Raw genomic sequence first — 22,507 nt, 5'->3', positions numbered from 1 at the left:
TCCCGGCCCCGCTTTGTGCTGTGCTGCTCTTGGGGTAACGTGTGCTCTCAGCATTTGGAGTGCAAGGCAGCCAATCTCAGCTGCTCTCCTGCCTTTTGCTGCTGAGAGGTGCTGTAGTCTCATGCCTCATGGTGTGTTCTCCTGGTCTTGGAGGCTGTCATGCTCCATGCCTCAGCTCTCCTTAGCAAGTCCTTTCTCATCCCTGCACCTGTGGTGGGTAGGATTGGACAAGCTGCTGCTGCTTCTCAATGGGAACCTGAAGGATTGCAAACAGATTTAACCGTGTGGGTGCAGAGTTCTCCCCTCCCCAGCTCTGCAGTGGAGCAGCTGGCTATGACATCTCTCTGGTCACCGATTAAAAAGTTCTTTCATTTGCATTTTAATGACATGCTGGAACTGCCCCGTGTTTGAGCTACCCCACACCTCTCTCAAGCTGCAGGCAGATTGAGCATGGCATAAGGTGCAAAACTTAACAGCTTCTCTGCAAAGCCAGCACAAAGGAGAGCAGAAGACTTCTCAGTACCTGCTGGTGCGGAAAACAGGCCAGGAGTTGAGAAGAGCTTGTGAATTGTAACCTCTCACACTCCTAAAGTGCTTCACGGCTTAATTCAAGCAATGGCAGCACCTACCACTGAAATGTTCCCATGGGACGCAGCACAGCTGTCTAAGACAGGAAGTGAAGGAAAGTTCCAAATCCACTTGAAGCTGCAGGGAAATGTAGGGAGACAAGCTAAGGGCAGCTTGCTGTCTCCTTCCCTGGAACACTACCTTTTGGCAGCTCCACTGGAGCTGGTCACGGACCCCTCTGGGGTCAGAACAGGTTTGGAATGAGAAGCTAGAAGAGGATTCATGTTCTCCCTCTCTCTTCCATCCCCACCCTTTCTCTTCCTTCATGCATCTTCCTGCTTGCTCCCCAGAAGATCTCACAGCACCTTTCCCAACATGCAAAGCGAGGGGCTGTGTGTGCAGCAAGTTACCCAGCAGCCCATTGTCCCTAACGAAACAAACTCCTTTGTGCTGATCTGCCTTCACAGTAACCCAGATCCAACAACTTTCTCTGCCTGGCAGAATTGTTCTCTGACACCTCATCAAGCAAACAGTCAACAGAATTCCAAGTCATTGCTCTGCTGCAGCCTCGGGACACAGAGAACCCCGGGAGGCAGAGTTTGAAAATAAAGTGAGTGCGTCAAGTCTCCATTACAGCGGTCTTTCTCTCGGCAGCTTCAGCCCCTGCTTGTTATTGGTTTAAGGTGTTAAAGGTGATCTGGCTTTGGGGCTGGTTACAGGCACCTCTCCACAGTCTCTTCAGCCCTTGCTTTTCCCTCTTTGCGTGTGTTTTGGTGTCTCTTGGAGTTTGATGGTTCCCCGCTCTCTTTGGCTCCTGCTCTCTATGGGATGCCAGAGGGCCTTGTTCTCCCTGGCTGGTCCCCACTAGGGAGAAGCCTGTGGACACGTGCTGCAGTATTGATGCTGACGGTGGTGGTGCAGGCAAAATGTGAAACCCAGCTGTGTTGTTAAGTATCTTTATCGACTCCCACGCAGGAGTCAATAGCAGCTTTGTTATAGTTATTGTACTTGGTAGTTAATATCTGACACTTGTCTGACTCTGTAGAGACCAGAGGATGAGGGCAGGGGCTCATCAGGTTCAGACCCTCCTTGGCCTAGAGTCAGGGCACAGATTCCTCTCCATGGGGCTCGAGCCATGGGCCAGAGGATTTCATTCTTCAGGCTGGCCAGCAGCCTTTAAGGAGCATCTAATCCCAGCCTTCCCTGGGGACGGAGTTTGCCCCGTCACCTCCCTTCCCTAGAGTTTTGGCTTTCCAGCACATTCCTGGACTCTGGAGGTGAATGGCCCAAATGCTAAGCTGCAACTTCCCCAGCCAATCTTGGTATGATTTTTTCCTGCAGCAATCCCATTCTGTTTTATTTGGGTTAATTGTCCCCTCTGCTCCCCCATGAAGAAATGGTAGATGGCACATTCCTGCTGCCAACCTGGCCTGCACAGAAATCTGTGCAATAGCCCCAAGTGGGAAATGGGGCCTACCGTTTGCCCTGGCAGGCAGCAAGGGGCACTAATAGGAAATATCAGAGCTTTCCTCCAAGGAGCCCCCCCACTAAACCTCTGACTGCCAGAAGCTGGGACTAGATGACAGGGGATGGATCAGTGAATAAATTGCCCAGTTCTGTTCACTTCCTCTGAAGCACCTGGCACTGGTCTTTGTCGGAAGACCGGCTGCTGGGCTAGACGGTCCATTGGTCTGACCCACTGTGGCCATTCTGATGTTCCTGGTGCCAAGCAAGCTGTATTCAATTCAATCTCCTTTTTATTGGCACTGCCTCCAGGGCGAGCTCCAGAGGCTGTACCCACCTCTGCTGAGTGCCCTTATTTACAAGAGTCCCCCTGGCGTGGCATTTAAGTGCCTCTATTAACACTGTGCATTTTGCTCATTGCAGGCCTGGGCCCACTGAGACCCTCGTGTGGCAGGCAGCAGGCAGCCTGCAGAAACGCTAGGTTGCTTTAATTGGTTTGAAGCTCTTGCTGCCGGCAGTGGAGGGGTCTCTTTCCTTGAGTAATGACCTGGAATTTGATCAAGCGGCTTTTATTAGCTTGTAATACTAGAAGTGTAAGTGTATGGAATCAAAGCAAGGCAGGCTCTGGCATGTGCTGAGAACCGCAGGGCTGGAGGGGAGAATGGCTCTCACTGCCAGGCGCCCCAGCAAATTAAAACAACCCAGCATCCTGTTAAAGGAATTGAGCTCCTAATTATGGTGCTGCTCTCACATGAACAGGCACATGCTGCGAGAGCAGCCCAGCTGCCTCCACACTGTGGAAGAAATCCAGCCTCTGCTGTACAGGTGATCCTTCCCATCCTGGGAGAGCCTCCCCGTTCCATGGGCAGAGCCCACTTTGCCATGGATCTGTGCCCCTCCCAGTGCCCGTATGGTTGGTAGGTCCATGGTACTCTTTGCAGACCCTGTGCCTGCTGACATTCTGATAATCGTTTCCTAAAGAGCATCTAGGCTGAACCATGTTCCAGTGCTCAGTCTATTCGAGCATGTTCTAGTCTCCAGGGGAAGCAGGGAAAGCTCCTTCTCACTGGAGCCGTTTAAAGATAAATACGCCCTAGGGAACAATCCTGCAGGGAGCTTTGGGGGAAGATTCCATTCCCATCTCTGGCAGCTTTGATTCCACCTGTGAGACCTAGAGCTCTGCACACTGTCACCTGCACTCAGACTTCCTCCTCTGGTACTGCCTGGCCTTCCTGTGCCACTGGGGTGCCTCGTCGGGTCCTTTCACTGATGCTGACTCTCTCCTTGCTGAATCCAGCGGTCAGCCTGGCTGTGCATGTGCTGGGCACCTTGACAAGGGGGTTAGCTGGCCTGATGGCTCCTGCTGTCACAGCTGCACAGAACTGCTTTCAGTGAGAGGCTGTGGCTGCAGCAGTGAGTTCTTGGGGCTACTGGGTATGTCTGCACTGCAATCAGGTGGTGTGATTGCAGCACATGTAGGCATGCCCCAGCTACCTTCCATCTAGCTAGATCAAAGCTCTCTTAAGTACCAAGAGCAGGGTAGCTGCGGTGGCAGGGGTGGTGCCACGGGCTCACAGCTTGATCACGTGTGTACCCAGGGTTCTGGGCAGGATTGTCCTTGGGATGCTTGCCTGTGCTTCCAGCTGCTGCTGTTACTCAGGCTAGCTTTGGTGTCGCTCGGGTGTGTCTAAACAAGTTGCAGTCACGCTGATTGCAGGGCAGACATGTCCATTGCCCGGGAACAGGCCCCAGGGACTGACAATAGCCACAGGGGGCTGAGCCAGCGAGGGGTGGTGTTGCTGTCAGGTCTCTGTGTGCGGAAGGTAGTGGTAGAGAGATCTAGGCAGTGACATGGCTGGCATTGGAGGTGCAGAGGACAGCACTGGGTAGGTGCCAGAGTCAGGGTTATTGTGGCTGGGGCACAGGCACAGAAGTCAGGGATGCCCAGGAGAAGCTCAGGTGGCAGAGGGGGAGTGTGTTTCAGTGGAGCGGGTGGAAGTGCAAGGGTCAGGATTATCAGGACTGGGGCACAGGTGAGGAGGTCAGGAATGCCTGGGTGTGGGGAGAGATGCAGGAGAGGAGTACCCATGTGGGTGTGGGGAGGCCGGGATATGTCTGTCTGGGGAGGAGGCAGGATTTCAAAAAAGGAAGTTCCTGTGGTACGTGCCAGTTTGTTGAATCTCTTTCATCAGTATTTGTCATCTGGCTATGCCAAGAGCAGCACCCAATGCGGGACTGTCAGTATGGCTGGGTTTTCTCATACAGGACCCTTTGGCAGGGCATCTGGACACGCCTCTGCAGAGATCTGCACAGAGTCTATGTACGTCTCTAGTGTTACTGTGGCTAACCTGGGGTTTGCACTATGTGCCAGTGCTGTCTAGTTGGCTGGGGTGGGCCTCTTTGGCAGTGGATCCTGCTCTTTGGCTTTGGCGTGTAACAGGCACTGGGGAATGTGGGTTTGAACAGGAATCTCAGTAGCTCCAGAGCCATGGGCCTAGCCTGTTGGCATTGCCAAATGTCGTTGCACTGCCTACCCCGCACAGGAGAGCAGCAGAACTGCTTGGCATTGGAGTGCATGGCTGCTGAGAACAACAGTGGCACTGGGAGTCCACCTTGGCAGAGGAGCAGGGCAGGGGCAGCAAACCCAAGGGTGATTATTGGGTAGGTTCGTGGGAGCTGGCACCTTGCTTTGCCTGCAGTAGATACAGGCAGCTGGATTCCCTTCTCCTGACCAGCTGTTTGACAAGCTTCTGCCAGAACAACTCCCAGCCTTTAAGTCTTGTGCCAGCACAAAAGCCCCTGCACTGACTCTCCCTGTCCATGAGGTACCAGCCCTTGTGCTGGCTAGTGGCTGTGAGGGCAGCTCCAGCCCTGTCGTTCTCCCTGTCCCAGCTACTTTCCCAAATGGGGAGGGCTTGAGGCCAGCGAGGAGGTTCTGGCAGCAGCTGCCAGGTTTATTAAGCTGATAAAACAATGTTAAGTATCCACTCACTGGAGCCCCCTGACGTCTCTTTATGTGCCGAGAGGAGCCTTACGCCTCTGAACTGATGATTGTTTTGTAATGCTAATAAATAGAGAGGAACAGGTAGCTCTGCAACAGGCTGCAGGAGAGCCGCTGCCTCCGTCCCCCGGACCCCTAACACAGTGCCTTGCCAAGCAAAGGGGCTGGCTGGGGAGACACACAGCAGCATCCCGCACCCTGGCACACCTGGAGCTGCTCCACAGGCCTCTTCCTCCCTCCTCCCTTCTTCAAAGAGTCACTATTAAGTCAATTACCCCAGCCCTGGAGCCTTCTCTGGCTATTAATCTCCATTGCTTTGGTCCATAAGTCTCTTGGGAATAGGTGGTATTCCTGGGTCTTGTCACGGCAGCCCCCTGCTCAGTGTCCTCTGCTTCGCTGGGTGAGTTCAGGAGCAGACCCCCTTTGTTCTCCCACCCACACATTATGCTATGAGGTTCTCTCAGCAGCAGAATGAGTCGGTAAATGACACAATGGAGCCAGAACTCCAGGCTGTCCCAGGCCAGTTTGCAAAAAGTTGGAGGATCAGAAAAGCAGAGGGGTCTTTAGAAATCCATTGTTCCAGTAATTATACATGTGATGTTGCTCATAGTTACCTACCTACACTGTTTCCCAGCTCGAGTGTCCACTCTTCATTGTAAACCTGGGTTTACAAGTGCTGGACCCAGGTCTCCCAGCCGAGCTAACGTCCATACTGCCCCGCTCAGACCTTCTGACTTGGCTCTGCGGCTTGAGCGGCATCAACGCTACAAAATTACAGGGCTTGGACCTGAGTCACAGCAGGACTCAGGCTCTGACCCATCCCCCAAGGAGGGTCCTAGGACCTGGCTCCTGAACACTTGGTGGATTTGTGTGTGGATGGAAGCAGGGCTTGGGCTCAAACTTGAGTCAGAGCCCAGGCTTAGTGTGCAGTGTAGACATGCTTCTCTCAGGGCTTGGCCGAAATTGTCCTGAGCCTTCCCTTTGCTGCAGCATATCTGTACTGAAGAGTGTTCTTAGCCAATCCTCTGGCAGCATGCAAAGCAGGCTGTGTATAATAGATAATAATTAATAGACTGCTTAGACGGCTAGCTAGGTAAGTAGATAAATAATTTTAATTATCCTTGGGGAGGCTGTAAATTCGCGCACAGCCCTTTATTAAACTCTCTGTTTACAACAGTCATTTATATTGTGTGTCATTTTGCATAAAACCCCCTTGGGGTCAAATAACACTGTATAATAACTGCTCCTTTATTACCGTCTCCTCTGCTTGAGAGCAGGTAATGAGGAGCTGTCAGTGCAGCGCAGGGCGCAACATGCAGGAGCCCTAGGACTCCACTCAGTTCCCCTCGGGGGGCCGAGGGGGGCGGGCGGTAGCCTATATTTAGGTCCATCTTGAATACCTGTATTATACTTGGGCCTTGTACTTTAGGCAGGATTTTCATTCCACTCCCCAGCGATGGCCTGAGCCTATTAATGCCCTTGGCTGTTTCCCTTTATTGCACCAGATGCCACACTGAATTTGGGCTGCTTTAAAGGAAAATCTCTCTGGAGAGGCCTGGGGACTGACTGCGAGTGATTGATTCCCAGGTGGACAGATCGGGGATCTCCCTTATCTCCTCCAAAAATAACCAACTGCCTGTCCACGGGGCCAGGCACAGGATGGATTGGTTAGCTTTGGTCTGTTGCCTTCTCCTTGGCTTGGCTGGCAGGGGAGAAGGATGGAGGGTGACGAGGTACCAGAGGACATTAAACCATTTGTGCTAAGCAGCCTTCAGCAACTTGCAGCCTGATCCCACCCTGCTCTGAAGGAGCAATCTGCCTTGCAGCCTTTCTAAACCCAGCACCCAGATAGGCCAGATTGCCTTTGATTTGAAGTCAGATGGGCATCAGCAGAGCTGGGTTTTGAGGAGGCCAAAAAAGTACCTTTGCTTTCATGAGCACCAAGTTCATACCATGAAATCCAGACCCAGCTTCCTTCCAAGCCAGCCAGCCAGGGCCTTGTCTACACTCAGACTTGAGGGGTTATGTTAGCACATGTTCTAATCGTCTAGTGTAGACAAGGCCTCTGGCCATTAGCATGGGCTAGGCTGGTGGAGTTAAAGCCCAAGAGATCGACCTGTTCAGTGCCTGTGAAAGTCTCTGCACTGCCCTGTGTACACTAGCATATTCTCCTGCAGGGAACTTGGCCATTCAGAGCTGTTGAGTTACCACTTCTCAGCCAGAGGATGCTGGAAACATCCTGTCAGAAGAACACGCAGGGCAAGATCAGTGAGGACACTGCAACAAGTGGGCTGAGTTTGTCAGGTGATGGAGGGGACAGAAGCTGGACTGGGGATGCAAAGCTCTTTCTGGTTTTACTGAGAGCAGACTGTACTGCAGTAATTCCCTGCAGGTTAGCTCTGCGGCTGTCCCAGCCCCTGCTGTTGAGCCAGATGCTACAGGGGCTTCAGCGCTGCCTGTTTTAATGAGCTCTCTTCTGGGCCAACTAGGGGAAGAAGGAAATGAGACTAGAAGTTAGTTTCTAGGAGGCCTTCATGCTCTGCCTCCCTTCCCCATTAGCCTCTGCCTTTTCTAGGGCTCTTTGTAATTGTGGAGATGAATTTTGGTGCCTGCAAATGAGGGGATGTCTGGCCAGAGCTAAACAAATGCAGCCAAATGCTGATCAGACTCCTTTCCCAGGCATGTTTACATGCTGCTCCTCACTCCCGACCACTAGCCTCCCTGCCCTTCCAGTCTTCAGTCCCCCAAGCTCTCTGATGCTTCTTAGTCCACGGAGAGATTGTGACAGAAGCACTGAATCTGAGCCCTGCTGAAGGCAGGGCAGGTGAGGATTTTGCCCGCAGTTCGAACCCCAGTTTCCACTTGTTTGTGGGTAGAAGCCAGAGGTAAGGTGAGGCTTTTCCAGGAGCTATAGTTTTAAACCAGTCCTGTATTTGTAGTACAATAGTCTCCCCGAGACCATTTCCAGTCTCTGATCCCTGAGCTCTCTGCCAGCTAACAGAGGACAAGGCCTGGGAGAGGGGAAAAGAGGGCTCAGATAGGGGGGTTTGACACCTGGGCAAGGGGAAAGAAATGCCGAGCATGCAGCTTCTGGCCCTGGCAGGGAGGAACTCTGGATCAGCTGTCCTTTGTGAACACCTGTGGAGTGGAGCTTGCGTGTGCTGAATGCCAGCGGCCATCCCTAGGAGCATCTTTCCCCTCTGCTGCTCGGGGTGCAGCACCTTTAGGCCCGGGGGCATGGAGAGCCTTCCTGGAGTCCTCCTGCAGTTGTGTCCCATGAAGAGAAAGCACACGGAGCAAAAGCTGCCTGCATCTTCCACTGATTGAGTCATCTCTTGGAAGCAGCGGGAGACAGTCTGCTTTGGCAGGGCCCTGCAGCTCTGTACATTTCCAGGAGCTCTGAGTATTGTACAGGACAGAGAGCAAACACCCAGAGGACACTTCAGATCCATCAAAGTGCTGGCACTCTCCAGCTGACGGTCTTCATTCGCACGTTGCTGGGGGTCTGCAGATTGGCCCCAATGTCTGGCACTGAAGGAGAGCTTGAGCAGACTGACTGCCTCTGAGCTGAGTGGCATTAGCTACTTGAAGTTGGAACTCACTAGCAAAATCTTAACCACCTAATCAGAGCCATTGCCGTGTTACAGAGAGATGTCTCTTCTGATGGATGCCTTGTTGTTCCCAGGGTATTAGAGAGACAAGGTGCAGGAGGTAATAGCTTTGATTGGTGAGAGAGTCAAGCATTCTGCTGGAGGCATGCACCCGTCAGCCCGTTTGTACATGTGTGTTTCACTCAGACTCACAACCTGCAGGCAGCAGGTGTCTGTCACTCCTTGCTGCAGCTTGTGCTGGGCATGAATGTGGCACCCTGCTCAGTGTGAAAAAAACTGATCGGCTGTACTTCTGGCGCTCTGGAGTATGTCTACACTGCAGCTGGGAGTCTGCTTCCCAGCTAGCATGTTACAAATAGCAGTGAGGACGTTGTGGCAAGGGTCGTAGCTCAGTCTGACCACCCAAGCACAGATCTGAAGGGCTGGGCAGGCTTGGACTCCGGCAGCTAGCCTGAGCTGCCACCAGTGCCCACACTGCTATTTTTGGCATGCTCCTTCGAGCAGAGCTAGTGCAAGTCTGTCTACCTGGGCTGGGAGGCACGCTTCCAGCTGCAGTGTAGACATACCCCCTAGTATGTCCCTGCAAAGCCACAGCCTGAGTGATGGCTTCTGAGCCAATGGCAGCCAAGCCCCACCTACCCATGTATATCAAGAGCTTAAATGAGCTTTAAAGACTAACACATTTATTTGAAAAAAGAAAAGGAGTACTAGTGGCACCTTAGAGACTAACCAATTTCATAGAATCATAGAATATCAGGGTTGGAAGGGACCTCAGGAGGTCATCTAGTCCAACCCCCTGCTCAAAGCAGGACCAATCCCCAATCAAATCATCCCAGCCAAGGCTTTGTCAAGCCTGACCTTAAAAACTTCCAAGGAAGGAGATTCTACCACCTCCCTAGGTAACGCATTCCAGTGTTTCACCACCCTCTTAGTGAAAAAGTTTTTCCTAATATCCAACCTAAACCTCCCCCACTGCAACTTGAGACCATTACTCCTTGTCCTGTCCTCTTCTACCACTGAGAATAGTCTAGAACCATCCTCTCTGGAACCCCCTTTCAGGTAGTTGAAAGCAGCTATCAAATCCCCCCTCATTCTTCTCTTCTGCAGACTAAACAATCCCAGTTCCCTCAGCCTCTCCTCATAAGTCATGTGTTCCAGACCCCTAATCATTTCTGTTGCCCTTCGCTGGACTCTCTCCAATTTATCCACGTCCTTCTTGTAGTGTGGGGCCCAAAACTGGACACAGTACTCCAGATGAGGCCTCACCAATGTCGAATAGAGGGGAACGATCACGTCCCTCGATCTGCTGGCAATGCCCCTACTTATACATCCCAAAATGCCATTGGCCTTCTTGGCAACAAGGGCACACTGCTGACTCATATCCAGCTTGTCGTCCACTGTCACCCCTAGGTCCTTTTCCGCAGAACTGCTGCCGAGCCATTTGGTCCCTAGTCTGTAGCGGTGCATTGGATTCTTCCATCCTAAGTGCAGGACCCTGCACTTATCCTTATTGAACCTCATCAGGTTTCTTTAGGCCCAATCCTCCAATTTGTCTAGGTCCCTCTGTATCCTATCCCTGCCCTCCAGCGTATCTACCACTCCTCCCAGTTTAGTATCATCTGCAAATTTGCTGAGAGTGCAATCCACACCATCCTCCAGATCATTTATGAAGATATTGAACAAAACCGGCCCCAGGACCGACCCCTGGGGCACTCCACTTGACACCGGCTGCCAACTAGACATGGAGCCATTGATCACTACCCGTTGAGCCCGACAATCTAGCCAACTTTCTACCCACCTTATAGTGCATTCATCCAGCCCATACTTCTTTAACTTGCTGACAAGAATACTGTGGGAGACCGTGTCAAAAGCTTTGCTAAAGTCAAGAAACAATACATCCACTGCTTTCCCTTCATCCACAGAATCAGTAATCTCATCATAGAAGGCTATTAGATTAGTCAGGCATGACCTACCCTTGGTGAATCCATGCTGACTGTTCCTGATCACTTTCCTCTCGTGTAAGTGCTTCAGGATTGATTCCTTGAGGACCTGCTCCATGATTTTTCCGGGGACTGAGGTGAGGCTGACTGGCCTGCAGTTCCCCGGATCCTCCTCCTTCCCTTTTTTAAAGATTGGCACTACATTAGCCTTTTTCCAGTCATCTGGGACTTCCCCCGTTCGCCATGAGTTTTCAAAGATAATGGCCAATGGCTCTGCAATCACATCCGCCAATTCCTTTAGCACTCTCGGATGCAACTCGTCCGGCCCCATAGACTTGTGCACGTCCAGCTTTTCTAAATAGTCCCTAACCACCTCTTTCTCCACAGAGGGCTGGCCATCTACTCCCCATGTTGTGATGCCCAGCGCAGCAGTCTGGGAGCTGTCCTTGTTAGTGAAGACAGAGGCAAAAAAAGCATTGAGCACATTAGCTTTTTCCACATCCTCTGTCACTAGGTTGCCTCCCTCATTCGGTAAGGGGCCCACACTTTCCTTGGCTTTCTTCTTGTTGCCAACATACCTGAAGAAACCCTTCTTGTTACTCTTAACATCTCTTGCTAGCTGCAGCTCCAGGTGCGATTTGGCCCTCCTGATTTCATTCCTACATGCCCGAGCAATATTTTTATACTCTTCCCTGGTCATATGTCCAACCTTCCACTTCTTGTAAGCTTCTTTTTTATGTTTAAGATCCGCTAGGATTTCACCGTTAAGCCAAGCTGGTCGCCTGCCATATTTACTATTCTTTCGACTCATCGGGATGGTTTGTCCCTGTAACCTCAACAGGGATTCCTTGAAATACAGCCAGCTCTCCTGGACTCCTTTCCCCTTCATGTTAAGTCCCCCAGGGGATCCTACCCATCCGCTCCCTGAGGGAGTCGAAGTCTGCTTTCCTGAAGTCCAGGGTCCGTATCCTGCTGCTTACCTTTCTTCCCTGCGTCAGGATCCTGAACTCAACCAACTCATGGTCACTGCCTCCCAGATTCCTGTCCACTTTTGCTTCCCCCACTAATTCTTCCCTGTTTGTGAGCAGCAGGTCAAGAAAAGCTCCCCCCCTACTTGGCTCTTCTAGCACTTGCACCAGGAAATTTTCCCCTACGCTTTCCAAAAACTTCCTGGATTGTCTATGCACCGCTGTATTGCTCTCCCAGCAAATATCAGGAAAATTAAAGTCACCCATGAGAACCAGGGCGTGCGATCTAGTAGCTTCTGCGAGTTGCCGGAAGAAAGCCTCATCCCCCTGGTCCGGTGGTCTATAGCAGACTCCCACCACTACATCACTCTTGTTGCTCACACTTCTAAACTTAATCCATAGACACTCAGGTTTTTCTTTGAGCATAAGCTTTCCTGAGCTACAGCTCTCTTCATCGGATGCATGAAGTGAGCTGTAGCTCACAAAAGCTTATGCTCAAATAAATTGGTTAGTCTCTAAGGTGCCACAAGTCCTCCTTTTCTTTTTGCGAATACAGACTAACATGGCTGCTACTCTGAAACCTGACATTTATTTGAGCATAAGCTTTCATGGGTAAAAACCCCACTCCATCTGTTTTTACCCATGAAAGCTTATGCCCAAATAAATCTGTTAGTCTTTAAGGCGCCACCGGACTCCTTGTTGTTTTTGTGGATACAGACTAACATAGCTACCCCCGATACTAAACGAGCTTTGATCTCCCAAGACCCCACCCTACCAACTCCAGCATGCTCCAGGCTAGCCCAGACTGCTGCATACATATTCATTGCCCTGTAGGGCATGTGGTGTTTGCCCCATTAGCCATGGTGGTGTATTAGGGGAGTAAAAAGAAAAGGAGTACTTGTGGCACCTTAGAGACTAACCAGTTTATTTGAGCATGAGCTTTCGTGAGCTACAGCTCACTTCATCCGATGAAGGCTCATGCTCAAATAAACTGGTTAGTCTCTAAGGTGCCACAAGTACTCCTTTTCTTTTTACGAATACAGACTAACACGGCTGTTACTCTGAAACCTATTAGGGGAGTGTGGATTCTGTTCCTGTGATGGTGAGCCCCATAAGGGATCATTGTGTCCAACTCTCCTTCAGCTGTGAATCTGCTGCCAGTGAGAACTGGTGTCGTTTCAAATTCCCCCCAGGCCACATTCCCAGTTAATATCCTGTAAAGTCTCTGGCCAGCCCCAAACCTGTCTCATTTATACTTCTGCAAAGCAAGTTCCTGGCTCTTGATGGGGCTCCAGGAGGAGTGGATTGGGGGAGCTCTATAGGAGTAGGTATTTTAAAGCCATTTAGGAAACCATGGAGCCGCGTGTGAACTGCCAGGCTCTCCCATCCAGGGCTCAGTAACAGCCTCATCATTAGCACCTGCTGTAAACATCCAGGAAGCTACCCTCCCTACCCCAGGAGGTAGAGAAATCAAGGCGCAGCGAGGGGGAGCGGCTTGTCTGAGGTTAGCTAGTGAGTTAGTGGCACAGAGAGGGGGACTGGCCTACCAGTCCTGGACCATAACCTCTGGGCCATCCTCTCTATTGAGAGAGCAGAAATAGATCAAGCAATGATAGGATAACGGTGTGAAAGCCAGAAGCAGGGCAAGCATGTGGGTTGAGACACACGGCTGTTGGGCAGGAGCCCTGCGGCATTTATATCAGCCCCTTGCTCACACCCTGGGAGTGGGGACCATGTTAAGGACAGATGGTATTCAGAGCTGGTGTGAACAGGTGCAACTCCATCAGTTTCAGCAGAGATGCTCCCACTGAAACCATGGCCAGATCAAGCCCCTGAGTGTGGCCAGGCTGCTCTGAATAACATGCTGCCACCATCCAATGCTTTGGGATGAGGCTGCTCAGGGCAAGGGAAGCCCATGAGCTCCCTGACATGTGGCCTGAGGCAGAAGTGCCTACCTGCTAAAAGCAGAGGCTGAGGGGAGGGACGGGAACCTCAGGGTGACTCTCCATGTGACACAGGGAGGACTAGCATAGGCACAGTGAACAAATCACATGTGAGTGTGTCCTCCCCTCTCCTAGGGGGCTGTCTGTCTGATGAACTAATGGGAAGAAGGGGCTGGGAATGCAGAGGGCACCCTACCTGCCTATGGGCCTGACCACATCCTGTCCATGCAGATTGGCACCTCTGTGCCTGCTGGGAGGGGATGCTTGGTCTGCTCCCTCTGAAGGGAATGCAGCCTAGGGAATGGTCCCTGACTCAGTGCCCCAGCCCTGCTTATCTCCACAGTAGGGCACTGCTCCTGCTGGGCTCTCCCTAGGGGCTGCCTCTCCTTTCCAGGATTGTTGATATTTTTGTGCTGATGGCAGAACATTTTTCTCCTTTTTTTGCTCATGCGCTCTTGAGAGAACCATAAATTCTGAGCTGTGAAATCCTGCTGTGTCAGCAGTCTGCAAAATGAATTGATATTAAGCATGACAAAAGTCTCTCTAATTCACCCTGCCTAGTTCTGCCTCCATCCCCGAAGATGTAATTGAAGAGTGGAAGAATGGAGATTGCCGTCATCCCTGCCCGGCCTAACGCCAAAACAGCTATTATTGAGAATCTCATTAATTAAGGATTATTTACAAATAACTGCAATCTCCCACTTGCCCTGCTTCCTCCTCCCAGCCACAAGTGTTCCCAGTCACACGGGCAGGTTCTCTCTCTCCTACACACACACTCTGTCAGCATGTGGGGGACTCGGAGACATCAGACCAATTCCTACATGGTCCTTTGAGAAATGTTCTTGACTTATGAGACACACACCCAGTGGGGGCTCTCCTTGGGGCAGAAGAGTGACCTCAGTGCTGAGTGCAGTGACCCCAGTCCACTAACTCATTGGTTTTCAATGGCAGTTTCAGAATCGCAGGGCCAAGTTCCATTTTATTGATTATGTTTAAAGGCATAGTGTGTGTTTGGGGCTCACTGAGGATGTTTATAAGGGTCTTTTCAGCAAGGGAGAGGCTGAGCCTCCAGGGGAAGCCATGAGGGCAACTGCATAGTGGGCTGAACTGGAGAGAGAGAGAGACATCATTTCCTGTTCCCCTTGCCTTAGAGTATGCGGGACCATGGAGAGGGCACCTTTTCAGAGCCCCCGGTGATCTTCAAGTTGCTGGTGCCCCGTTAACCATCTAGCTGTTGGGCAAGTTCAGGGCGGCAGTTAGGCACTGTCAGCATTTTTGGTTTGCAGGGGCTGGGGACCCATTTCTCTTCAATCTGAAACAGCCACACAGTGCCCCCAGCCAGGCATGCACTTGGCATTCACTCCCCTTTACCAGCCAAAGGCTTCTAGTTACAAAATGACAGAGGTAAAGCAATAAGTTGTTTCTGTGTTTGCTACAGACGTGCCCATGCTGTCATGCTGCTCTGGGAAGATCCGTTCCCTTACAGGGAGAGCGGACTTTCTGTGCCCAGAGCTGTATCTTCAAAATGTGCCCTGGAGCAGGCAGAGAAACAGCGTCATTTCCCCTTCCTGAGGGGGCTTTCACCTTCCTCTACCTCCAGATGCTTGAGGCAAATGGAGAGAAGCCAGGAGAACGACTGCCCTGCCACAGGTGCCTGTCCCTCCCAGTGCTGCTTGCATTCTAATGCCATGGAGTTGGGAAACTTCTGAGATTAGCCCCAAGATGGGGAATGGCTCCTAAAGAAACTGTTTCCTTGGCGTAAGGGGGGAGCTGGCTCCCAGAGCTCTGGCAGTCGAGGTGCAGTGGGCTGGTGGCTGAATGTGCCACACAGCCTCTACATTCAGTCACAAGTGCCCAGGAAGATTGGGCAGGTTTGCGTCACAGAGCAGAGCGCTTGCTCTCTTTGCTCTGCCTCTGAGGACGTGTGAAAGAAACTAACTTTGTAGGAGTACTCCAATAACTAGCTTAATACCCCAGCCATCAGGACTGACATTTAGGTCATTAACTTTAAAACACTTTATTTCTTCTCTATTCAGTTATTTATTTCCAACAGACTAAATCACTTTCCCTCTAAGTGCTGGTTGGCACTTTCTCGTTGGGTATTTTTCCCTCTTTCTCTTTCTGTGAATGTTGGAGAAACGACAGGGCAGAGGAGGTGAGAGTGGGGGGGCTAGAAAGCTGATTGCAGTGAGTCTGGGGGAAACTGACCAGAGTGACCGGCCTGCAGCATCCAGCTGTCAGTCCAGGAGTGGTCGGAGCAGGATGGTGCCTGCCACACAGTAACCACCCTGTTCTTCTTCGAGTGATTGTTCATGTCCATTCCAAGCAGGTGTGTGCACACCACTTTTTTCCCTAGGAGCGTCCACAGAGTGAGCCTGGGTGCCCCCTGGGGATAAATATTGGGCTCAGCCGACTCCCCCACCCCCTCAGTTCCTTCTTACCGCCCGTGATGGCTAGCTGGAACTTTGCTCGCTCTTGCAACAAGCGCCTTAGCAGTGTCTTTGTTCTTAGTGTAAATAGTTTTTCTCTATAGTTGTACTTATCACATAGTTAGTAGTGTTTGGTAGATAGATAGTTTCTCCTCCGGGGGTATGCCCGGGTTTCCGGGGTTTAAACTCTGAGTGTCCTGTGGCAAGTTTATGCTCAAGAGTGATCCTCACTCATCCTGCCTGCGGTGCCTTGGTGAAACTCACCAAAAGGACAAGTGCCGCATTTGCAAGGGTTTCCGCCCAAGAACCCTTAAGAACAGAGAGCAGAGACTGAAACTCCTGCTCATGGAGGTGGCTCTGAGACTGCAATCCAACCTGGGACCCAGTGACCTGGCACCGAACACATCCTCTTCAGTGCGCAGTGCTCCGGTGCCAACGGCGCGCGAATCGGGCCAGACTAAGGTCTCTAAAGCCCACTGGCACCGCCACTATTTGGGACATAGGGCGTCGGCATCTGTTCGGCACCATTCTCCATCCCCAGTGCCAGTAAAGAAGAAGAGGCCAGCGAAGGACTGATCACCACCCCTGAAGCCTAAGGGACTGGTGCCGTCTGCGAGTGGCTCAGCACAGACCACGTCCACCTCGCTTCCACCCAGGGTCTCGTCGACTCCTGCCCCGGCCAGGGTCCAGTTGAGTCCGAACCCTCCTTGGTCCCCGGACCATCTGGTGGACATACAACCACCATCGACGCCAGAGGCATTCGAGACGGCAACGGACCTGATGCGCCTCCTGGTGCCGTCCTCCCCCCCAAAGGAGGGACAAGTCTCTGGCGACCGCACAGCCCCTGTTTCACTCCAGGGGCAAGCCAACCATGATGGCTCGATGGTCTCCATCTCTGGCACCGCCTGCACGGACGCAGGAAGCGTGCCGCTCCCCGGAGTCGAGTAGTCATTCGCTGGCGACCCAGGGGACTGTTCCTCCGTGGTGGTCTTATTCAGAGACCTCAGAGTCGGAGGTAGACTGGGCTTGATCGAGCAGATTGCGCAGCAGAAGATCCCGGTCCCAGCGCAGTCACCAACCATACCCGGCACCATGGCAACAACAGTGGCAACCACCTGCTCAGTGGCCCTTCTGAACACCCTGGGCATACCATCAGAGCCAGAGTCAAGTCCATGGTCCGGGCTCCAGAACGGTGTCCGTGTCCTCAGCGTCATTTGTGCCAGTCAGCACTGGCACCGCCAATGATGGCATCACCCTCGCCCGGATTGGCCCCGCTGACTCGCATGGTTTCGGCACCAATGCCTCAGCCAGCCCCGGCACTGGCTCCTCTACTGACGGCACCGGTGGAAGCCTCAGCTCCGTCCCTACCGACCTCAACAGTCTCGGTCCCACCAGTTTTACCTGCCCCAGCACCAGCTGCGATGCAGAGTTCTTCATCGGTGCCAGTTCCACAGACCAAGTACCGCGTGCCGAGGGACCCCGGGGGGGCTGAAGGCAGTGAACTGGGTCCACCTCCGGTTCTCTCTTCCTCATCTTCACCCGATGAAGCGGTCGCGGGGACTTCGACAGCCACAGCTTTGCAGGACAACCGGGTTCTTCAACAGCTTTTGAGGTGGGCCGCCCAAAGCCTTGGGATTCAGGCAGAGGAGGTAGAAGAGGACTTAGACCCAGTCATAGACATCCTGGCTCCCTCTGGCCCATCCAGGGTTGCACTGCCATTTATCAAGTCAATAACTGAAATGTCTAAGAACTTGTGGCAAACCCCTGCTTCTCTGGCACCTACGGCCAAGAAATCTGAGCGCCGCTACTTTGTTCCCTCTAAAGGGTATGAACACCTTTATACCCACCCTCCTCCAGACTTTTTGGTGGTCAACGCAGCCAATCAGAGAGAACGTCAGGGGTTTCAAGGCTCCACCCCTAAAAACAGGGATGCCAAGAAACTGGACCTGTTTGGCCGGAAGGTCTACTCCACATCAGGTCTACAGCTTCGTATAGCCAACCAACAGGCCATAGTAAGCTGCTATGGACATAACACCTGCTTGTCCATGGCAAAATTTACAGAGCTTCTGTCTGAGGAAGCTCAGGAGGAGTTCTCTGCGCTCGTGGAGGAGGAGAAGTTGGTCTCCTGAGCGTCTTTACAAGCGGCCCTGGACAAGGCAGATGCGGCCTCTCGCACTTTGACCACAGGGGTGGTTATGAGGAGAGGCTCCTGGCTACAGGTCTCTGGTCTTCCCTATGAGATCCAACAGACCATTCAAGACCTTCCCTTCGAAGGTGTAGCTCTGTTCTCCAAGAAGATGGATAAGAGACTTCACAGCTTGAAGGACTCGAGGGCTACCCTTTGTTCGCTGGGGCTTCAAACACCTGCTACCCAGCGCAGACAGTTTAGGCCTCAACCTGCTCCTTGTCCTTATGAACCCCAGAACCGCCAGGACGCTCCACATAGGCGGAACGGGAGCACTCGGAGGAGGCAACGTCCTCCCTCTGGGCAAAACGCGGGCCAGCCTAGGGCCCCACAGGGCTCTAGACCACCCTTTTGAGGGTACGGTCGAGGACGGCTTGCCAGTTCGACCTTTGGATCCTTCCCATCTTATTTTCTCATCCTGTCTATCCCCTTTCTACCATGCCTGGTCTCATATTACTTCAGACTGTTGGGTGCTTCGCACAGTAGAGAGGGGATATTCCATCCAATTCTGTACCCTCTCACCCCCCCAACCCCCTTCCACATCCCTCTTCAGGGACCCCTCTCACGAGCAACTTCTGTGTCGAGAGGTGCAGTTCCTCCTCTCGGTAGGGGCAGTGGAGGAGGTTCCTCAGGAGCTAAGGGGCAAGGGTTTTTACTCCCGGTACTTCCTAATACCGAAGGCCAAGGGAGGCCTCAGACCCATACTGGACCTGTGACAGCTCAACAAGTACGTAAAGAAACTCAAGTTTCGCATGGTCTCGCTAACCTCCATTATCCCTCACTGGATCCAGGAGACTGGTACGCCGCCCTCGACTTGAAGGACGCGTATTTTCATATGAGGGGATGGTTTAGTTGGGGATTGGTCCTGCTTTGAGCAGGGGGTTGGACTAGATGACCACCTGAGGTCCCTTCCAACCCTGATATTCTATGATTCTATGATATCGCAATAGTCCCACATCACAGACGCTACCTCAGATTTGTGGGGAACACAGGCCACTACCAGTTTGCTGTCCTCCCGTTCAGACTGTCGACTGCCCCGCGAGCATTCACAAAATGCATGGCAGTCGTTGCGGCATTCCTGCGCAAGCGCCAGATACAGGTTTTTCCATACCTCAACGACTGGCTGATCAAGGGTTGCTCGAGGGCCCAGGTGGAGGCTCAGGTCGAGTTTATAAGGAGGACCTTCCTCGGCTTAGGTCTCCTCCTGAACGAGGAGAAATCCACTCTGTCCCCGGTGCAGAGGATTGAGTTCATAGGCGCGGTCCTGGACTCTACTCAAGACAGAGCGTACCTCCCGGAGGCAAGGTTTCACTCACTTCAGGACATCATACAAGGCCTCAGACAGTTCCCCATGATGTCGGCAAGAAACTGTCTAAAGCTGCTAGGACACATGGCCTCATGCACTTACGAGGTGCAGCATGCCAGGCTCAGGCTGCGCCCACTCCAGTCTTGGCTGGCGTCGGTGTACCGACCAGCCCGAGATGCGTTGGACAGGGTCGTAACCCTGCCCTGCCTGGTACTGGGCTCCCTCCTATGGTGGCTCAACCCTCGAATGGTTTGCTCAGGGGTACCTTTTGCCAGCCCTCAGCCCTCGCTCACCTTGGTGTCAGAGGCCTCGGATCTGGGTTGGGGGGCTCACGTAGGGGACCTCAAGACCCAAGGCCTCTGGTCTCCAGTGGACCTCGCTCTTCACACCAATGTCAAAGAGCTGAGGGCAGTGTGTCTGGTATATGACGCTTTCAAAACACACATAATGGGCAGATGTGTTTCAATCCTCACGGACAACACCTTGGCGATGTTTTATATCAACAAATAGGGGGGTGCACGCTCCTCTCCCCTGTGCCGGGAAGCCCTTGTGCTGTGGGATTTCTGCATAGAGCACTCGATCCACCTGCAGGCCTCATACTTCCCAGGGGTGCGAAACACACTGGTGGACAGCCTCAACCAGACCTTCAACAGCCACAACTGGTCCCTTCAGCCAGACATGGTGAGCCCAATGTTCCAGTTCTGGGGCTCTCCCCAGATAGACCTGTTTGCCACTCCAGGCAACAGGAAATGTCAGACATTCTGTTCTCTCGGGAGCCACGGCTTGTGGTCCATCGGGGACGTCTTCCTTCTCTCATAGGAGGACTGCCTGCTATATGCTTTCCCACCCATCCACCTAGTCCACAGGGCGCTCCTCAAGATCTGCAGGGACCGGGCTCAAGTCATACTAACAGCGCCGGGTGGCCGCGTCACCACTGGTTCACCTCGCTCCTGGAAATGTCCATAGTGGCCCCACTCACCTTACCGCTGGTTCCCGACCTGATCACACAGGACAAGGGGCGACTCTGGCACCCGAATCTGGAGTCGCTCCACCTTACAGCCTGGATGCGCCATGACTAAGTGCCACCGAGCTCTCTTGTTCGGACCAGGTCAGACAAGTCCTCCTGGGTAATAGAAAGCCCTCCACCAGGGCTACTTACCTGGCTAAGTGGAAAAGGTTCTCCATTTGGGCGGAGTAACATCATCAGCCGCCGTTCCTTGCCCCCATACCATTTATACTGGACTACCTCCTTCACCTAAAGCACCAGAACTTGTGCCGGTCATCAATAAGGGTCCACTTGGCCACTATCTCCGCCTTCAGCCGGGTTCAGACGGTCTCTCGGTCTTTGCAAACCCTATGGTCAGTCGTTTTCTCAAGGGTTTGGACAGGCTCTTCCCACACACGCGTCAGCCTGTCCCTGCCTGGGACCTCAATTTAGTCCTCTCCAGGCTTACAGGCCCGCCATTTGAACCTCTGGCCACCTGCTCCCTGCTATATCTCTCATTCAAGGTTGTGTTCCTTGTGGCAATTACCTCGGCTCAACGGGTCTCGGTGCTCAGGGCCCTCACGTCTGAGCCCCCTTACACAGTTTTTCATAAGGATAAGATTCAGCTGAGCCCTCATCCGGCTTTTCTCCCAAAGGTTGTCTCCCATTTTCACATGACCCAGGACATCTTCCTCCCAGTGTTTTGTCCCAAGCTACGCTCCTTCGATAGGGAGCGCAGGCTGCACTCACTGGATATGCGTAGGGCCTTAGCCCTCTACATAGAGAGGACTAAGTTGTTCCAGAAATCCGTCCAACTCTTCGTAGCCATGGCAGACAGAATGAAGGGCCTTCCGGTATCCTCTCAACACATATCGTCAAGGATAACGTCCTGCATTAGGGAGTGCTATACCCTGGCAAAGATAACCACTCACTCCGCAGAGAACCGCCCAGGCCTCCTCTGCAGCGTTCCTGGCACAAGTCCCTATTCAGGAAATCTGCAGGGCAGCCACGTGATCCTCGATAGATACATTTACATCGCACTGTGCAATTACACAACAACAGTCCAGGGACGATGCAGCTTTTGGGCAAGCCGTGCTCTTTTCTGTGGATAACTCCGACCCCACCTCCTGAGCTCTAGCTTGTGAATCACCTGCTTGGAATGAACATGAACAATCACTCGAAGAAGAAAAAATGGATATTCACTTTCTCGTAACTGCTGTTCTTCGAGATGTGTTTTTCGTGTCCATTCCAATACCCACCCTCCTACCCCTCTGTCAGAATGGTCGGCAAGAAGGAACTGAGGGGGTGGGGGGTTGGCAGGGCCCGATATTGGGCGCCCAGGGGGCGCCCAGCCCGACCCTACGGACGCTGCTAGGGGAAAAATCTTCCATCTGGCGTGCACGCGGCCCGCACACACCTGCTTGGAATGGACACAAACAACACCTCTCGAAGAGCAACAGTTACGAGAAAGTGAGTAACTGTGTTTTCTCTCTGCAGTAGGTCCAGAAAAGGTGTGGGAGAGGCTACGAACACTGTGCTCCCCAGGGTCTCTCCCCATGCACAGAGGTCTGTACTTCTATACTGAGGGGTTCCATGTCTGTGCTATGTCCACCGTGGAGTGAGGAGCACTCTGGGGGCCCATGGAGAGCCAAACGTTCTGTGCCTCACTGGCACCAGCTGCCATCTCTCTTTTGAGTGTGTGTTGTGTTCCCTTAACTCTCTGGGCTAAATTCATCCCTGGTGTGGACTGAGTGAAGTCCCCATGGGATGGGTGTGGCCTTTTCTCTCCTGTGTGGGGCTGTACACTGTGCCAGACACTAGTCCCTGCTGTTAGCCCCTCATTTGGAAGGGAAATGTCTGATTAGGAACAGCCCGTCGGTAATGCCTTGGCTGGAGTTTGGTGCCAAGACTGAGTTCTTCAGGGCAGGAGCCATGCCCAGTCCAACGGGGCCCTGATCTGGGCTAGGGTCTTTGAGTGCTTCTCCATAGGGTTCAAAACTGACGTCTGTAAGTGACTGAAAACTAAGGGTCACAATGGAAAGTGTTGGTGGCCTTAACCGTAAAACATGAAGCAATACCTGCCTTTAGTAATGATCATGGATAGGCCT

General features: G+C 52.6%; 1 protein-coding gene across 9 annotated transcripts in view; it reads left to right on the top strand.

Annotated features, from left to right (window-relative positions):
* The window catches only part of RBFOX3 (RNA binding fox-1 homolog 3), a 352,823-nt gene that overhangs the window by 216,326 nt on the left and 113,990 nt on the right, over nucleotides 1-22,507 (top strand). The gene's annotated exons all lie outside the window — the stretch shown is intronic.

Source organism: Chelonia mydas, chromosome 14 (genome assembly GCF_015237465.2).
Source record: "Chelonia mydas isolate rCheMyd1 chromosome 14, rCheMyd1.pri.v2, whole genome shotgun sequence".
In the NCBI taxonomy this organism is placed as follows: domain Eukaryota; kingdom Metazoa; phylum Chordata; order Testudines; family Cheloniidae; genus Chelonia; species Chelonia mydas.
This window is presented reverse-complemented; position numbering and strand designations above follow the sequence as displayed.